The sequence below is a fragment of the Halichoeres trimaculatus genome, unplaced genomic scaffold (assembly GCF_033239565.1).
Source record: "Halichoeres trimaculatus isolate MK-OKI-2021-1 unplaced genomic scaffold, fHalTri1.1 fHalTri1_scaffold_13, whole genome shotgun sequence".
Lineage (NCBI taxonomy): Eukaryota > Metazoa > Chordata > Actinopteri > Labriformes > Labridae > Halichoeres > Halichoeres trimaculatus.
In genome coordinates this window covers 5,759,170-5,773,984 of record NW_027437191.1, presented here as the reverse complement: position 1 = coordinate 5,773,984, position 14,815 = coordinate 5,759,170, and the positions used below count along the sequence as shown (strand labels likewise).

Here is a 14,815-nt window from a genome sequence, read left to right as displayed (position 1 = left end):
GTCTCACTTTATTTGCCGGTTCATAATTCAGAATTTGAAATGAGATTATCAGCACCAGCATTAGATATATTTAAATGCTATCCCTCAGTATCTGTGGTCAGGTCAGATTTTCCAGGGAAAATATAAAGCTTTAGTGCAACTACCAGCCAGGGGTGTAGCTGCTGTTAGGCAAACACAGGCAGTTGCCTGGGGCCCCAAGATTCCCAGGGGCCCCAAAAGCATCTCTTAAAAACTGATTTATGAATTTCTCTTCAATTGAAAGCATTTTTTTTCTAAATCTTACTTCACATGCTTCAAATTACATCAAAAGGCTTAATATTTAATGGTCGTTTTGGGTGCCCCCCCTCCCTTCTTATTCAATGGGCTATTCCATGTTACAACACAAAATTTGAGTCAGGAAGAAAGTGGTAAAAAACACTTTTTTCCCCATTTTTCTTATTTTCAACCAAGTCAGAAATAAAAACAATGTTGCTCTGAGATCTGAGATAAACATATAAGACTTTTAGGATTTTAAGGACTTTATTTAGCCCAGGAAACAGGATAATTTACTCAAAATCAAACGTTTTGAGTTGGTGATAAACATTATTGTACAAAATCTCTTTTTTGGATACATAACTCACTGGACAGGGGGTCAAATAAAAATACATTAACTTTAAAATAATAGTACCAAAAATTATGGTAACTGTAAATATCACCTCTTTCAGTAGATTTTTTTCAGTTTTATGTTGTGCTTCATATTTACATATTTTTACTTTACTAAAGTATTTTTTTAATATTTACCTATTGTAATGTTTTTCACTTCATACTTTCTTGTTTGTTACTGTTACTCTGTAAATTCCCCACTGTAGGATAAATAAGCTGTCAATTGACCATAAAAGATTTTAAATCCAGGACAAAGTGGACTAAATTATGTATTCACTTTTTTCAAAATCAAACTAAAGTACAGAACTTGAGGAAATGCATTTAGTTGCGTTAAGTTACCATGTAGAAGATAAGCACTGTCTCATGCCTTGATTCTGGGAAAGAGACAGTGGACCCAGGGAAGGCCAGTCTAGCTCTGAGGAAGATGAGTTACAAGGACATGGAGGGCCCCATTGACTGGGTTTGCCCCAAACGACTAAATACGTCCCTGCTACCAGCAAAGTTTGGCAGTGAGTAGCAAGATCTGCCCTTTCTTTGTAATGGATTGATTTTGCAGTAATGTCAGACATTGGACCTGGACTGACAAAAAGAAAAAGGACGTCAAAGCCAGGTATTTCTGGAGCCAGCCTCAAGCGGACACTCGAGAAACTGCAGATTTTAGCACTTCAGCACATGTGTAAGGGCGGAAATGCATCAGATGTGTCTCTGGTCTGGCTCCGCTCCACTTCGTCACAGTTTGAGGTGTTAAACTGTTTGTGATAATGTTCATCCCAACCCACAGTCAGCAGTTATTCTGCAGTGGTCTGTTCAAACTTGAGAGTTTATCAATGAAATTTAGAGTGAGGTTACGTTAGCTCTGATTGGTAGATGACTGACAGGACATAACCAGGATTTACTGACATTACTGTCATGTCTCAGGAACACTGAACAAATAGTCTGTTACCTTCTGGACACTAAACTACAAAAGTTTACAAAGTATGATTGTTGTCACATTTTAAACTGCAGCCACAAAGAACTACAACTACTACAAATAAATACATAAACTTGTTGCTTTGCATCCTGGGAAAAGCTGTCTGGAACAAAGAAAAACTGTGTTAAAAAGAAAACTTTACAAGTTTTCTGAAATGATGGGTTCATCACATAAAGATCCCCGAAAATGGTTTATGACCTTTAGAAAGGGGGGGCTCAAACACCAAGGTCTGCTTATAGCAGGCAGATGCTAAAATGAGAGTTTTCTTCAGTGTGACAAAAAATGTTTTTTTTGTTCTATAAATCATGTAAAGCTACTACAGGTGTACCTGAGGAACAGAAAATAAAAAAAATGACAAGACTGGGGGGACAGAATAATGACTGAAAAAGGAAAATACCCCCTCTTTAATATGCTTATGGATACACTCTTGGAACTTCTGTTTTCAAACCTCTGCATTAACTTCATCCCTCAAGATTAGAGATTACAGTTGTTGTTTTTTTTGTTGTTTTTGATTTTTTTTCCTGTCAGGAAACAGCAGCTGTACCAGTCTAACCATTCCCATAACTTTCAAGGTTGACTGTAAGCAGTTTGTTGACTTTTTCTGGGTCAGACAGACGGTATCTCAGACTTCTTCACTCCTGAATGACCTCGCTAAGACACTCCCTCAGTGTTTTCATTTGATCCCCAAACAGATTTTACAGGAAAACCGTCTCACAAAATGTAATCACCCAGGGGCTTCTGTGGTGAACTCACACTAGTTTTAGTGCAATCATGTGTGTGTAAAATGTCTGAAAACATGAATAAATCCCACAGGTTGAATAATTAATTAAGGCGTAAGTCAGGATTGGTTGTATCTGATGCTAATGAAGCCGAATTTCCCGGAAAATGGGAAGTGAGCTTAAGTGAAACTTCTCTTGTGCACTGAGCACTGCCTGAGGCTTAACCTAAATATTTAAATCCGCCCGGGTTCAAACTGAGGGTGTTTAACAGTGAGAGATATGAGCTCATTATGAAAGGTCGGGTGGTAATGTGTTATAATGATAATCCTCAGCACTTTATGGCAACTCACACCCAGCAGGCAGGAGAAGGGTGTGTTCAGAGTTAGGAGCACAACTTTACAAAGTGCTTTAATTTGACTGAAGATTTGTTTATAAGGCTGCAGCTTCCAGGGTAGAATAAATAAATCCTTAGAATGAAGCTTCTGTGATATAAATGTCTAAATTTTGCACTTCAGAGATGCAATTAAACGTCAAAAAATTTTGCAACTGTATATTTTTTGGTCTCTTTTAAGCTTTCCAGACATACAGAGGTCCTACAAATGCTGTTCCAATGACACAAGTTCTGTTTCATTTCCACTACATGATAAAAAAAAGAACAATAATACCAATATCAATCTAAATTAAGTTAAATTAAATCCAATTGAATTGAAATATTTAAAAGTACATTTTAAATTAATTTTGATTTTTTTAGGCTTCAGTCTGTACATGATGTTGGCACAGGATGTTCATTAGTCAGACCAACAAGTGACATGATATTTATGTTGACATTAAAGAGGGGGTATGGTACTCTTTGTTGTTTTTATTCTGTCTCTCTTGTCCCCACATAGTAACTTTACATGATTTACAGCTCAAAATCTGTGTTTTTCTCATAGTTGTATTTAGAAAACTCTTATTTCAGCCTCTGTCTGAAACACTTAATTTTAGCTGCTGTCTCTTTAAGGCTTCCTGCTCCACAAACCCCCGTCTCTCTGATTGGCCAGAATTCCAGATTGTCATCAACCATTAAGGAGATCCTTCTTTGATGACAACATTATTTCTGTAATTCTTATGAAAATCTCATGAAGATCATGTGCTTTATTTTAGAAACAAGTGTTTTGATCAGTTTACAAACAAATTTAAGGATTTCCACAACGTGTGAACTCAACTCAGACTTGATTTATTACGCATTTTTAAAACAAACAGAGTTGACTTAAGTGCTGTACAGATCAAAAGCAGCAAAAATGACAAAAAAGATACAGCACTGAGATACATAAAATCAGAGCAAAGTATGAAATAAAATCGTATAAAATAGATTAAAACTGATTCTGATTTTGCCAGATGGTCCACTCAGCCTTGGTTAAAGCGAGGTAGTAGTAGTGTGTCTCTAAGGATGATTTAAAAAGCTCAATTGATCCTGTAGAGCAGATTTTCCAGAGCAGGTTGTTCCAGCGCCGACAGGCAGCCAACAAAAAGGCTCTGTCACTTTTGGTTTTAGGGTTGACCAGTAACATGTGACTGGACAGTGTCTCAGTGTCCTGGCAGAGGCGTGGTAATGGAGAAGCTTGAATTGAATTGAATTTGAACTGAAAATCTTTATGTCCCTTAAGGGCAGTTTGATTTGCAACAGGAGTTCAAACATACATTCTTACAACTCAAAAACACTGAAAAGCATTAAACGGGTATAGAAAAATACAATAAATGAAAACAGAGTCAGCGCATGGTCAGGTACTGGAGGGGCTAAGCCATTAAGAGCTGTAAAAACAAACAATAAAATTTTAAAATCTATTCTACAAGCAACCAGGAGCTAGTTTAGTGAACAGGGGATTTGTAGTCTGGCATGAGTTTGCCAGTGAGGAGACGGGTGAGTTGTGCAGGTCAACTTCCAGTGATTTGCAGTAATCCTACTGTGAGTTTATAAAAGCATTTATTACAGTCTTAAGATCTTTATTTGACAGATTCCCCTTTACTTCGATAAAAGCCTCAGAAGATAAAAGCTGCTTTGAAAAACTGAACTAACCTGTTGATAAAATTTCAGCCTGTCGTCAAATATTACTAGGACTGCAACGATTAGTCGACATACGTCGACGATGAAAATTCATCGACGCAAATTTTAATAGTCGACGCGTCGTATTATTGTTTTTATTGTCATTGTCACATGGTGAAATCACTACCAGGGGGTAATACTCATTTGTAACTTCAGTTCACAGCATGAGGCGCTGTGTTATTGGATACTTTTATGGAAAAAGATCACTAAGTTCATACATGAGGAATATTGATGAGGAAAAATCTCCACTCCCAGAGAGCGCTGTGCGCTGACGGAGGCTCTGACGGGGCCTGACAGCTCCCGGTGTTTAGCGTCTGATAACGTGATTTAGAGAGTCTCCTTCACTCTCTGTTATAGACAGTTTTTCAGGATCTCAGTCACAAACTAGCGTCAAAACTCCCCTAACTTTTGAAAAGAGAGGACATTTATCTGATGGAGCTCTCACTCTCAAGCTCACACTGAACCGGTAACACTTAGTGGGGAGGAGGAGGGGCGGAGTGCGCATGAGCGAGGTGGAAGTAGCGCATGTAGAGAAACGAAACTAAACACGTTGTTATGGAGAGCTGGGAGAGAATCAGACGGGATCATACAGAGAGCAAAGCCCCAATAAACAGATAAACATTAGAAAATAAGCCCAAAGTCACTAATAAGCGGTCTGTCCAACACTGCGTACAACAACTTAATTTCCCTGTTACCTGCTTCACTCATTTTGAGATTTATTTATTTTTTTGTAAAGTTGGTCTACTTATATTTTTATGTCATCATGAATGAAATAAAGACAAACAAACAAACAAACATGACACAGGGCTGTCCAATCAGAGGTGAGAACATAACTCTGGGTAAATGCAGTGAAAATGCAAAACACAGGTTGAATTTTAAAGGTCTGCACATTTTAAAGGCCAAATTAGGTTGAAACACAAAATAACCGTGATTAATCGACTAATCGAAAAAATAATCGATAGATTAGTCGACATTAAAAATAATCATTAGTTGCAGCCCAAAATATTACACCAAGATTCTTGACAGATGACTGGATGTTTGGTGTAAGGGGGCCAGAAAACCAGGTGGAAAACCTGCTGGACCACATCCAAAAATTATGATTTCTTCTTAAGTTTTCATTTAAGTGTAAAAAGTTATCATTCATCCAGGACTTAACATCATTTCGGTCATCAAGCAATGTTTGTGCAGAATCATTGAATTTTAAAGTTAAAGGCAGGAGCGTCAGGAAGGCATGGATATGTAGAGGTTTGAAAATCTGCACGTTTAGTTTTAACATCCAAGAGCAGAGGCACTAATGGCTCCATAACATCATGGTGTTGTGTTCACTGACTCTCAGAGCCACGGGTCAGATTACATTTTCCTGATGATGCAGCCACTTTTCCTGATTCCCACTTAATTCACTTAGTCCTCGTGTTTGGTTTCAAATGACAGACGTTTGGAGTTAACCGTTTTGGGATCAGCTATCCTTCCCGTCTGAAAACAATTCAGAGCTCTTTGTTTCCTTTGCTCCACCTGTCCGCTTGCTCTCTCTGATTAGGGTTGTGGTTAGTAAAGCAGAGTGCTGTGGAGGTCAGAGGTCACCAGGTGTTTAATGGGCTATAATGAGTCATGATGAGGCACAGGGCGGTTTACAGCCTCATGAAACTAGACTCTGTCTCTGCAGCGGTTATTAGATTTGTCTGTGTGGAGGAGAAAAGATGTGTCTTCTACCACAGAGGAAAGCCTGTCTATACCCTCTGTAACATTTATGATCCTGAAGCTGCTTATGGAGATCAATTAAATTCAGGATGAGATTATTTTAAACCAGAGTCAGGTGGCACGACTTCCTCTGGAGGCCCTGCAGGAATCGGTGAACAACAGCTCAGTTGCATAAGAAAAGCAGCTTTCTTTAGGTCTTTGGGCTGTGCAGGGGCCCTAAATCCCACTTAACTCTTTATTGCGAGCTTGAAACAATGAACTGTGGCACCGAATGGCCCCTCGCTCTTTCTGAGAAAATGCATCAGATGTGGATGAGTTCTCTCAGGGAGGAGGATTAAAGGAGGTGGGGAGTGTTGGTGCACGGACGCTTTTTTCAGGAGCAGTGTGAAAAGAGACAAAAGGCTGCTGCAGCGGGGAGAGCCTGTGCTGAAGTTGTGGGGTATGTGTGTGTGTGTGTTTCAGGGGGTGGGGCGTCAGTCGAGGGCTGGTGGATGCTCGCTCACACAGCTGACACTCAGCTCTGTCCAGCTGGAGAAACAGGCAGGCTGGAGGAGCACCTGCACCTCCTCTTTGTTCAAGTTTCCACTTTCTATAAACAGCATGTTTGTTACTCTTCATCATTACTGCTGCATGAGGAGAACTCAACATTCACATGTGTTTCTGGGAGGAGCAGAAACAGGTCGTCCTGTGTCCTCTAACCAGTTTGTTTTGGAGTTGTTTTTCTTTACGTACCTTTATTACCACACGGTACATCATCATTTTATTAAAAGACCTGCTGTGATTAAAACTTAAAGGGGCTGTGAGGAGTTTGAAAGTGATCTTGAAAAAGTCTCTCTTCTAGATACCTGATCATAATCCATACTTTAAAATGAGATCATCAGCACCAGTATTGCTGGTTACAGGTTATTTTAAATTGCTATTTCTTAGCTTTCCGATCGGCTTGAGCAGGGCCGAATTGATGTACGGCACATCTAGGTCTCTATAACAACACCACGTCAGCCGCCAAAGTTTATTAGAGAGAAGAGAGATCTGTGTTTTTCTCTGCTGAAAACGATTTCTGTGATTAATTTGTATTAATGGTGGACACTGGAGCCTAACTGTCAGACAGAAAAAGGACAGAAGAGAAGAAAGCTGAATGTAAAATAACATCTATAAGGCATTAACCCTTTGGATCCCACAGTTCCTGTTCTATATGAAAACTTAAACTCTGAAGTCAGTTTAGATTTTTGTTAATTCATAAACTATAAAATGTGTTCACAGCATTTCCAGAGAAAACTATTTACATAGAACTTTAAAGAGTACGTTTTTGCGTAAAAGGAGGTTTAAACATTCCTCCTGCAGCACCTCCTATCTGTAACCTGTTTAAGGTAGGCTACTTTCCTAGTTTTAATTGCACTACCCTGAAATTAAGTTCTCGCCTCTGATTGGTCAGCTCAGAGCAGGTAACAAGGAAGTGCTGTTGTTGTTAAACCAGTGTAGTGTGAGCTTCAATGAGCTCCTTCAGATGAATGTCCTCACTTTTGAAAAGTTAAACGAGTTTTGACACTACACTGATTTTTTTCAGTCTCATGAAAAAGCACATGTTGTGTTGAACATGTCACATGTGCACTGTCTAAGGATGGGTAGCAAATTAGGTACTTTTTTAGGTACTGACCAAATTCTGTCAGAAGTACCGAGTATCGATTCATAAATCATTCATTAAATCATAAGGTACTATGTTTAGGTACCTAAATGCATCCTTGTGACTGTGAGGGACTGGGAGAGTAGAAGATTTTCCATGCTGGACATGAACACAGCATTATAAGGTTATATATTGAAGAATAAATATGTTACATTCAAAAAATGAATACTTTATTTTAGGGCTGGGGGATAAATCAAATATACTCAATGTATCGCAGGTTTCTGCACGTGAGATGTATAAAATGACTATATTGTAATCATTGAGTACAAACAGACATGTTAATGTTTTCAGACGTTGGGATGTAAATCTCTTCGGTGATTAACTCGTTTTAGTCTCTGCTGCTCAGCCGGTACTCCTCTCCAACTTTAGTTCATGATATGATATAATATAATATAATATGATATAATATAATATAATATAATATAATATAATATAATATGATATAATATAATATAATATAATATAATAGAATAGAATAGAATAGAATAGAATAGAATATGATATAATATAATATAATATAATATAATATAATATAATATAATATAATTGAATAGAATAGAATATGATATAATAGAATAGAATAGAATAGAATAGAATACAATATGATATAATACAATAGAATATAATTTAATATAATATAATATAATATAGTATAATAGAATATAATATAATGTAATAAATCAGCCAGTTGAATAAATCCGAATGAATTATTTTACTGGAACTAAAAATATATAACTACATAAAGTTTGGGTAAAAATAAAATGTTTGCTAAACTTTACCTGACTGAAATTTTCCCCTTTTTACATTCAAATTTTAAAAATACAACTAAAAGGTCTGCTTGAATCATTATAATGATGTCATTTAATGCATCAAAGGGTTGGATTCAACATTAATATAGTGATTTAGAAGAGAAATCAGAATATCGAGATATATATCTTGTATCGAGATATAGCCTACAAATATCGAGATATTGGATTTTGGCCATATCGTGCAGCCATACTTAATTACTAAACAAACTGATAATTTTTACCACACAAACTCAAAAAAAGTAACAAAAATGGGTATTGTTGAGTACCGGTTCTGATTGCTAGGTACCAGGCATCGGTACTATTTTGTTTTAAATGTGAAAGGTACCCATCTCTATCACTGTCCAACAAGAATTTCTATAATCTTGTTTACTTTACACTAAACGCAGTTGTGGGACTAATGTTATTTAAAATAGAAAAGCATCCCAGATACGCAGCAGCATGTAGCCCTCCTAATCCCAGTGTATGATCCTCTGGATCTGCTCCTGAGGTTCTGCTGCCTCTCTTATCTTACGCTGGTATCTGTTTCTCTTTAAGTGGATCACCTCAGTTTTTTCCCGGTTTATGATGGGATGTTCCATCCTGTGCAGGGGTCTGAGATGGCTGATTTCTTGGTTGGCTTTTTGCTTTGGTGCATGTCCCTGAGTTGTTTTAAGATATTTCATCATGCTGATTCATTTCCAAATTTTTATTTCCTTGAGTAGGAAAGGGATATTTCTGCTTTCCCATATCTGAAACATGGAGATACGTGTTCATGCTTAATGTGTGCAGATTTTCAAACCTCTACATGTTCATGTGTTGTAGAAAAATCCTTGAATCTGTCTGAAAATAGATCAAAACACCAGACCTTCAAATCCTTACTCTTTTTTTAATGTTGTTAAAAAACTGTACTGAGCTGCATCGTGATTCATCTCTGGTACAGGTTTTCACACTTTTATGGGAAAGTAGGTTTGTCTACTTTACTGTCTACCATTCTTCACAGATGAAGAATGGAGCTTTGGTGAAACTTTCTTCATGACACTTAATGAGCTACTTTCTTAATATTGTTCTTCCCTGACTCCTAAAGCTGTCAGCGGTTGTAACCTTTGGTCTAATGGACACATGAAGTTTGTCATTCCTCCAATAAAAGTGCTTTTAATATTTCAGCTCCTTCACTGCGAGCATCAAACTGGATCATTTTATAAGTTAACCTGTACTGGACGCTGATCATGTGAATGGATGTTGTACTGAGTTGTCTGTGACACTCATCATGCTGCCGTTTTGGCCAGGACTCCTTTCCTTTGTTAAGGAGGTTTTGTATCTCAGTGGGAATAATCATTCATAAAAGAAAAGAAAGAAGCTGCTGCATCGTGTTAAACTGAGTTTGCCTGACTAACAGAGTGCTTACCCTTTCATTTCCTTAAATTATTTAACCTACGGCTCAGGTAATTGGTGAAATTTTGGAGCAACGACGTCAGTTAGGAAATGTCAGATGGGCTAAAATCAGAGAAGTGAGACACTCAGATAATCCAGATTTTATGAGTTCAATCTGAGGCTGCATTCAGACCAGAAAAGTCCTTTGGTCCACTTGTTTGGTCCGGACCAAAAGCGTCTTTAGCGACTTTATTTTTTTGTTTGGTGCGGTTCATATTCAGATTGTACTTTTTGCAAGTGGACTATATTCTGTAAACACATCCACGCATGTGACGATCAGTGCTCTCATTGGACAGCACTGACAAAGGGCGGCACACAGAATACAGACCCAGAAATGGAGTTAAACATGTGAGTTTGTGCTCTTATTAGAGCTGCTAAATCATTTTCAGTTTCAAGAGCAGCTCCTTCAAAGCAGGCTTAACAACACCGTTTCAAAATTTGGAACAGCGAAGACGAATGCGAGCAGCAAGGAGACGCTATGCTCTGCGTGTCCTGACCCACAACATGCCAGCAACAGCGTGGCTAAACAGAAGACGGAGGATCAGGTATGAACTAAAGACGGTCAGGTTACGGTCGCTTTATAGGCCCAAAAGGCGCATGTATCCTGTAGTTAGTTTGGATGGACCTTGGTTTGTATTCAGACCTGCACCGGAGAACCACGAACCGCACCAGAGTTCGTTTGGAAGCGGACCGAGACCACCTCAAAAAGTGGGTCTCGGTCCGGTTGTTTGGTCTGCACCAGGGTTCGTTTGTGTCTTTTCACACCAGCATGAAAAGTCCGCACCAGCGTGGGAAACGAACCCAAACAGTCCAGGTCTGAATACGCCCTGAGAGTGAGGACACGTCTCCAGGACCCTGACTGGATGATCCCAAAGAAGAGGAGCTGAAGGCTGCACCTCCCATACTACCTTCAGAGACCGTAGCTATGACAGGCAGACCTGAGAAGGATTTTAAGTCTATCCTACATTTTATTTGGAGTCAGGGTAGAGGAGCTAACTCTGCAGAGATGTGCTCTCTCAGTCCTCGAGCTGCAGCGTCAATCAAAGTTATTCTCACAGAGCCGTGAGAGACGCTCTCCGAGACCACATGCAGCGTCTCTGTGATGTTTTCAGCTTGGCCCGGCCCGCGGGTGGTGAACTCTTTGTAAAGAAACCTCTGAAAGGGTGGAGACGCTCAGCGAGGAGCAAAGAGGCCGTTTCTGCTCACTGCTCCTGGACAAAGACGGAGCAGCCAGGAGGTGATTAAAGCTACCAGACAGAGGAGGGTCTGCAGGCCCGCACTGATTAGTGAGGGGCTTCTTCTTTGTCATGTAGCTGCTTCCTGTTGTCCTGCTGCACTGCAAAACAGTCTGATCCCAGACAAACTCCTCTGCCTCTCCAGCTTTCTCCTTCATATGTGAACGCCTAACATCGTTTGGTGTGCACTGAAAAAAAAAAAAATCTTATCAAGTGTTATTGTCTTATTATAAATAAAAAATTGTCTTATTGTATTTGACATAAGCCACATGCAACTCATCAGTCCAGAAAAATGTCTTGTTTCAAGTAAAAAAAAAAATCTGCCAATGCGAGAAGAAAAACTTGCCTGAAAATTTACATTTTTCTTTTATTTCATTGGCAGATCTTTGTACTTGTTACAAGCAATTCAGAGCTCATTATTCGTCCTTAAACAACTTGAAACATGACATTTTTTTTGCACTGATGAGTTGAATGTTGCCCATATCAAGCATAGCAAGACAATTTTTACTTGAAATAAGACAAAAACACTTTTTTTGCAGTGTGATAATTTGGTTGGATTTAGAACATGTTGCTCATTAAATCTGTGACCATGAAGGTGTTTGGATGAATGATGAATGGATAAATGTGAGCTTGTTTTTCCCATTAAGTGGGCAGTGGCAGCTCATGACAAACATTGCTGAGGAAGCCAGAGTAAAGGATGAACTTGATTCAGTGTCAAACTGTTATGTTCATGCAAACAAATGACTGTCACAGTACCTTTAGACACTTCGCATTATTTTCAGGGTACGTGTTAAAGAGGTGAGTGTTCGTGAGAGGCGCTGACCCTGAGAGTCACATCAGGTGTCGGTATGAGGAGTGCATGAGTGATGCCGTGCCTGGGATTAGGTGAGGGAAAGCTGTGGGTGCGTGCTGTGGGCTCTGAGCATGCTTATGTGCATGGCTCACAGTGGTCTGATTATTACTAGAACGCTGCACACATAATGGTCTGCATTCAGTGTGGGGTTTTTTTTGTGACAGTTTGTTATTGTTTTGATGCAAAGTTTGATCTAGCTTACCTGAATTCCTTTTTAATGATGCACAGATCTAGGCCTGTCACGATAACAAATTTTGCTGGCGATAATTTTCCAAAATATTATTGCCGATAAAAGATATTATTGTCAATATTATTTTGATTTTTTTTTCCATTTTTTTCATTGATGTAATTATGATAAATGGGATAATAAAGTGAGTACACCATATCAAAAGCAAGAAACTTTAATTTCTTAAGAGTATTTAACTGTAATTAAAAGGTCAGGATCTTTTAAATAAAATAAATTAAACAAAAAATATAATAAATTTAACAAACAAGAAAGAGAAAAAAATACAATGAAAATGAAATGGACTCTCTTTTAGAAAAAAATTAATGACTTATGACTTAATTAATACTAATCAAAAACAATAAAACATAGACCCTTTTTCTAAAGAAAAAACAAAACTCCAAAAAAAAAACAAAAATAAAAACTATAGCCTAAACAAAAGGGAGTTTATACAGTTCCTGAATTGTTTGTAACATGTACTTTTTCCCAGTCAATCCGTACCGTCTGTCAAACATTTTGAACATTTCTGGCTTTCAACCGTATTGAAGGGCTGCATTTCTTTAGCAATGTAGCCGTCTTTGAGCGCCCACCATTTGGCGCTTTTATTTCTATTTACTTTGCAGACCAAAAGCCTCAGTAAGAGCAGATTGTCAAAGAACAAGGCTCCGCTGCACCTCCCTCTTCTTTTTCGTCGCCACTATTTTCAAACAAATGCGACATATCAGCTCGTTGGTGTTCATGAGCTCACACTTTGTTCATTCTGATAAAAAACAAAATATTCCCACACTGGGACTGTGGCAGGCGGCTTAAGAACCGTATCTTTTGTGCCATCACTCATATTAGCGTGTGTTTCCTCCTTACCCCTCAGGACGCTCGCTTCAGCTCTCTCCGTGTGTTCGCGTGAGCAGCCCCGTCTTCACCCCAAAGATCGCATTTTTGACAGATGCTCACTCCGCTATAAATCCACTAAATCCGCTATAGAACCTATGCACCCCGATGTTGGGAAAGATAGACGTAGTGAGCCATCTTCTCATTCAGCCTCATTGGGCGAAAGAGATGAGGAAAGCAAACATGCATGCACGTGTCAGTTTATCAAGGCTGGCAAACTTACCAAGGACGTTTTTATTTATTGTTCAATTAATTGATTTATTGATTATCGTGACAGGACTAATTGCACTTTTTTTTCCCATTTCCATTGCACTTTTGCGAAAAACTTCAATATCGAAACTTCTGAAAAACCACCTCAGGAGAGCGTAAAAACTTTTTCTCCAAATTTGAGAGGTTTTTAAAAAATATGGTGTTTCCATTACAATTTTTTTGTTGCGATTTGTACGTTTTGCACAATTCTAGGTGTAATGGAAACACAGCTTCTGATGGCTGAATTCACCAAGAGTGTATTACAACCACCAACCGCATCAAGGTTTGCACATCATCTGCTTCTGTGCTATGTCTGATGATCTAACTCACAAAGTACATCCACTAAGTTCTGCACCTGATTGTGACTGACACAGGCGTAAAGCATCTTTACTCTGTGCTGCACAGAGCTGAGCTGTGTGCACTCATCCGGATGGAGATATTTTTTTTGTTACAGCTCTTATAAACACTGCAGTGCAGTAATCCCCAGCAGTCAGCAGGCGGTAAATATGTCACTCTTACTGTGCTATAGCACCACTGTTACTTGATTGAATGTTATTAATATTTAGGAGTGGGAGAAAAAAACCAATTGACATACGTAACAGGATTTTTGTTAAATGATTTTATTATTTATTATTTATTTTTATTTCATTTTATTTTTATTATTTTTGAAAAATAAATTTCTTTTCTTTTCCAAATTTAAATCCTTATAACAAGCTCCATCTGTACATTCATGCTTATTGTACATTTTATTGAAAACTTTAATAAAAGAAAGTTTGGAAAAAAAAAATCCTTCATGTTAGTCTTTAAGCTTGAATAAAGTCCTTACTTTTCTCCAGCAAAGGGGGAAATGTTTTTCTGTGTCTCACATGTGATGTGCATTTTTGGGGAAAATTTGGCCCCTGAAATAGTCTGTGGACATAATCATCGTTTAACTTCTTTCATGGCCTGGGATTAAAAGGCAAACTAAAAATCACTTTAATCTGAAATAAAAAAAGAACTGCAATTTAAATTGAATAGGCACCCCAAAAAAATGTAAAAGAGAAAAGCAGATATTATTATATTATTTAAATTAGTTGGAGTCTTTTTTTGGCAGATTTGCAAACTTCTATGGATGCAAAATTTGCCCAGTCCTCAAACCATGAAAGTAAGATGTTTCTGACTTCTATCGGCTGTGTCCTTACATTTGCTTTGTCCATCCTTTTACAGAAGTTTCAGAAAGTTTAAGAAATAGTTGATGTAAAGGCAGTCTGACTAATTTGGCTGTTGGTGAAAACACTGTCAGTCCACCTTGAGGACTATGGGAAAGTTTTTGTAGTCAAGACTGAGTCTTAGAAACATGGAGTTGTAGCTTCAGT

The 14,815-nt window shown here is 38.2% G+C and overlaps 1 protein-coding gene across 3 annotated transcripts in view; it reads left to right on the top strand.

Annotated features, from left to right (window-relative positions):
- ankrd6b (ankyrin repeat domain 6b) overlaps positions 1 to 14,815 on the top strand; it is a 77,109-nt gene that overhangs the window by 761 nt on the left and 61,533 nt on the right. The gene's annotated exons all lie outside the window — the stretch shown is intronic.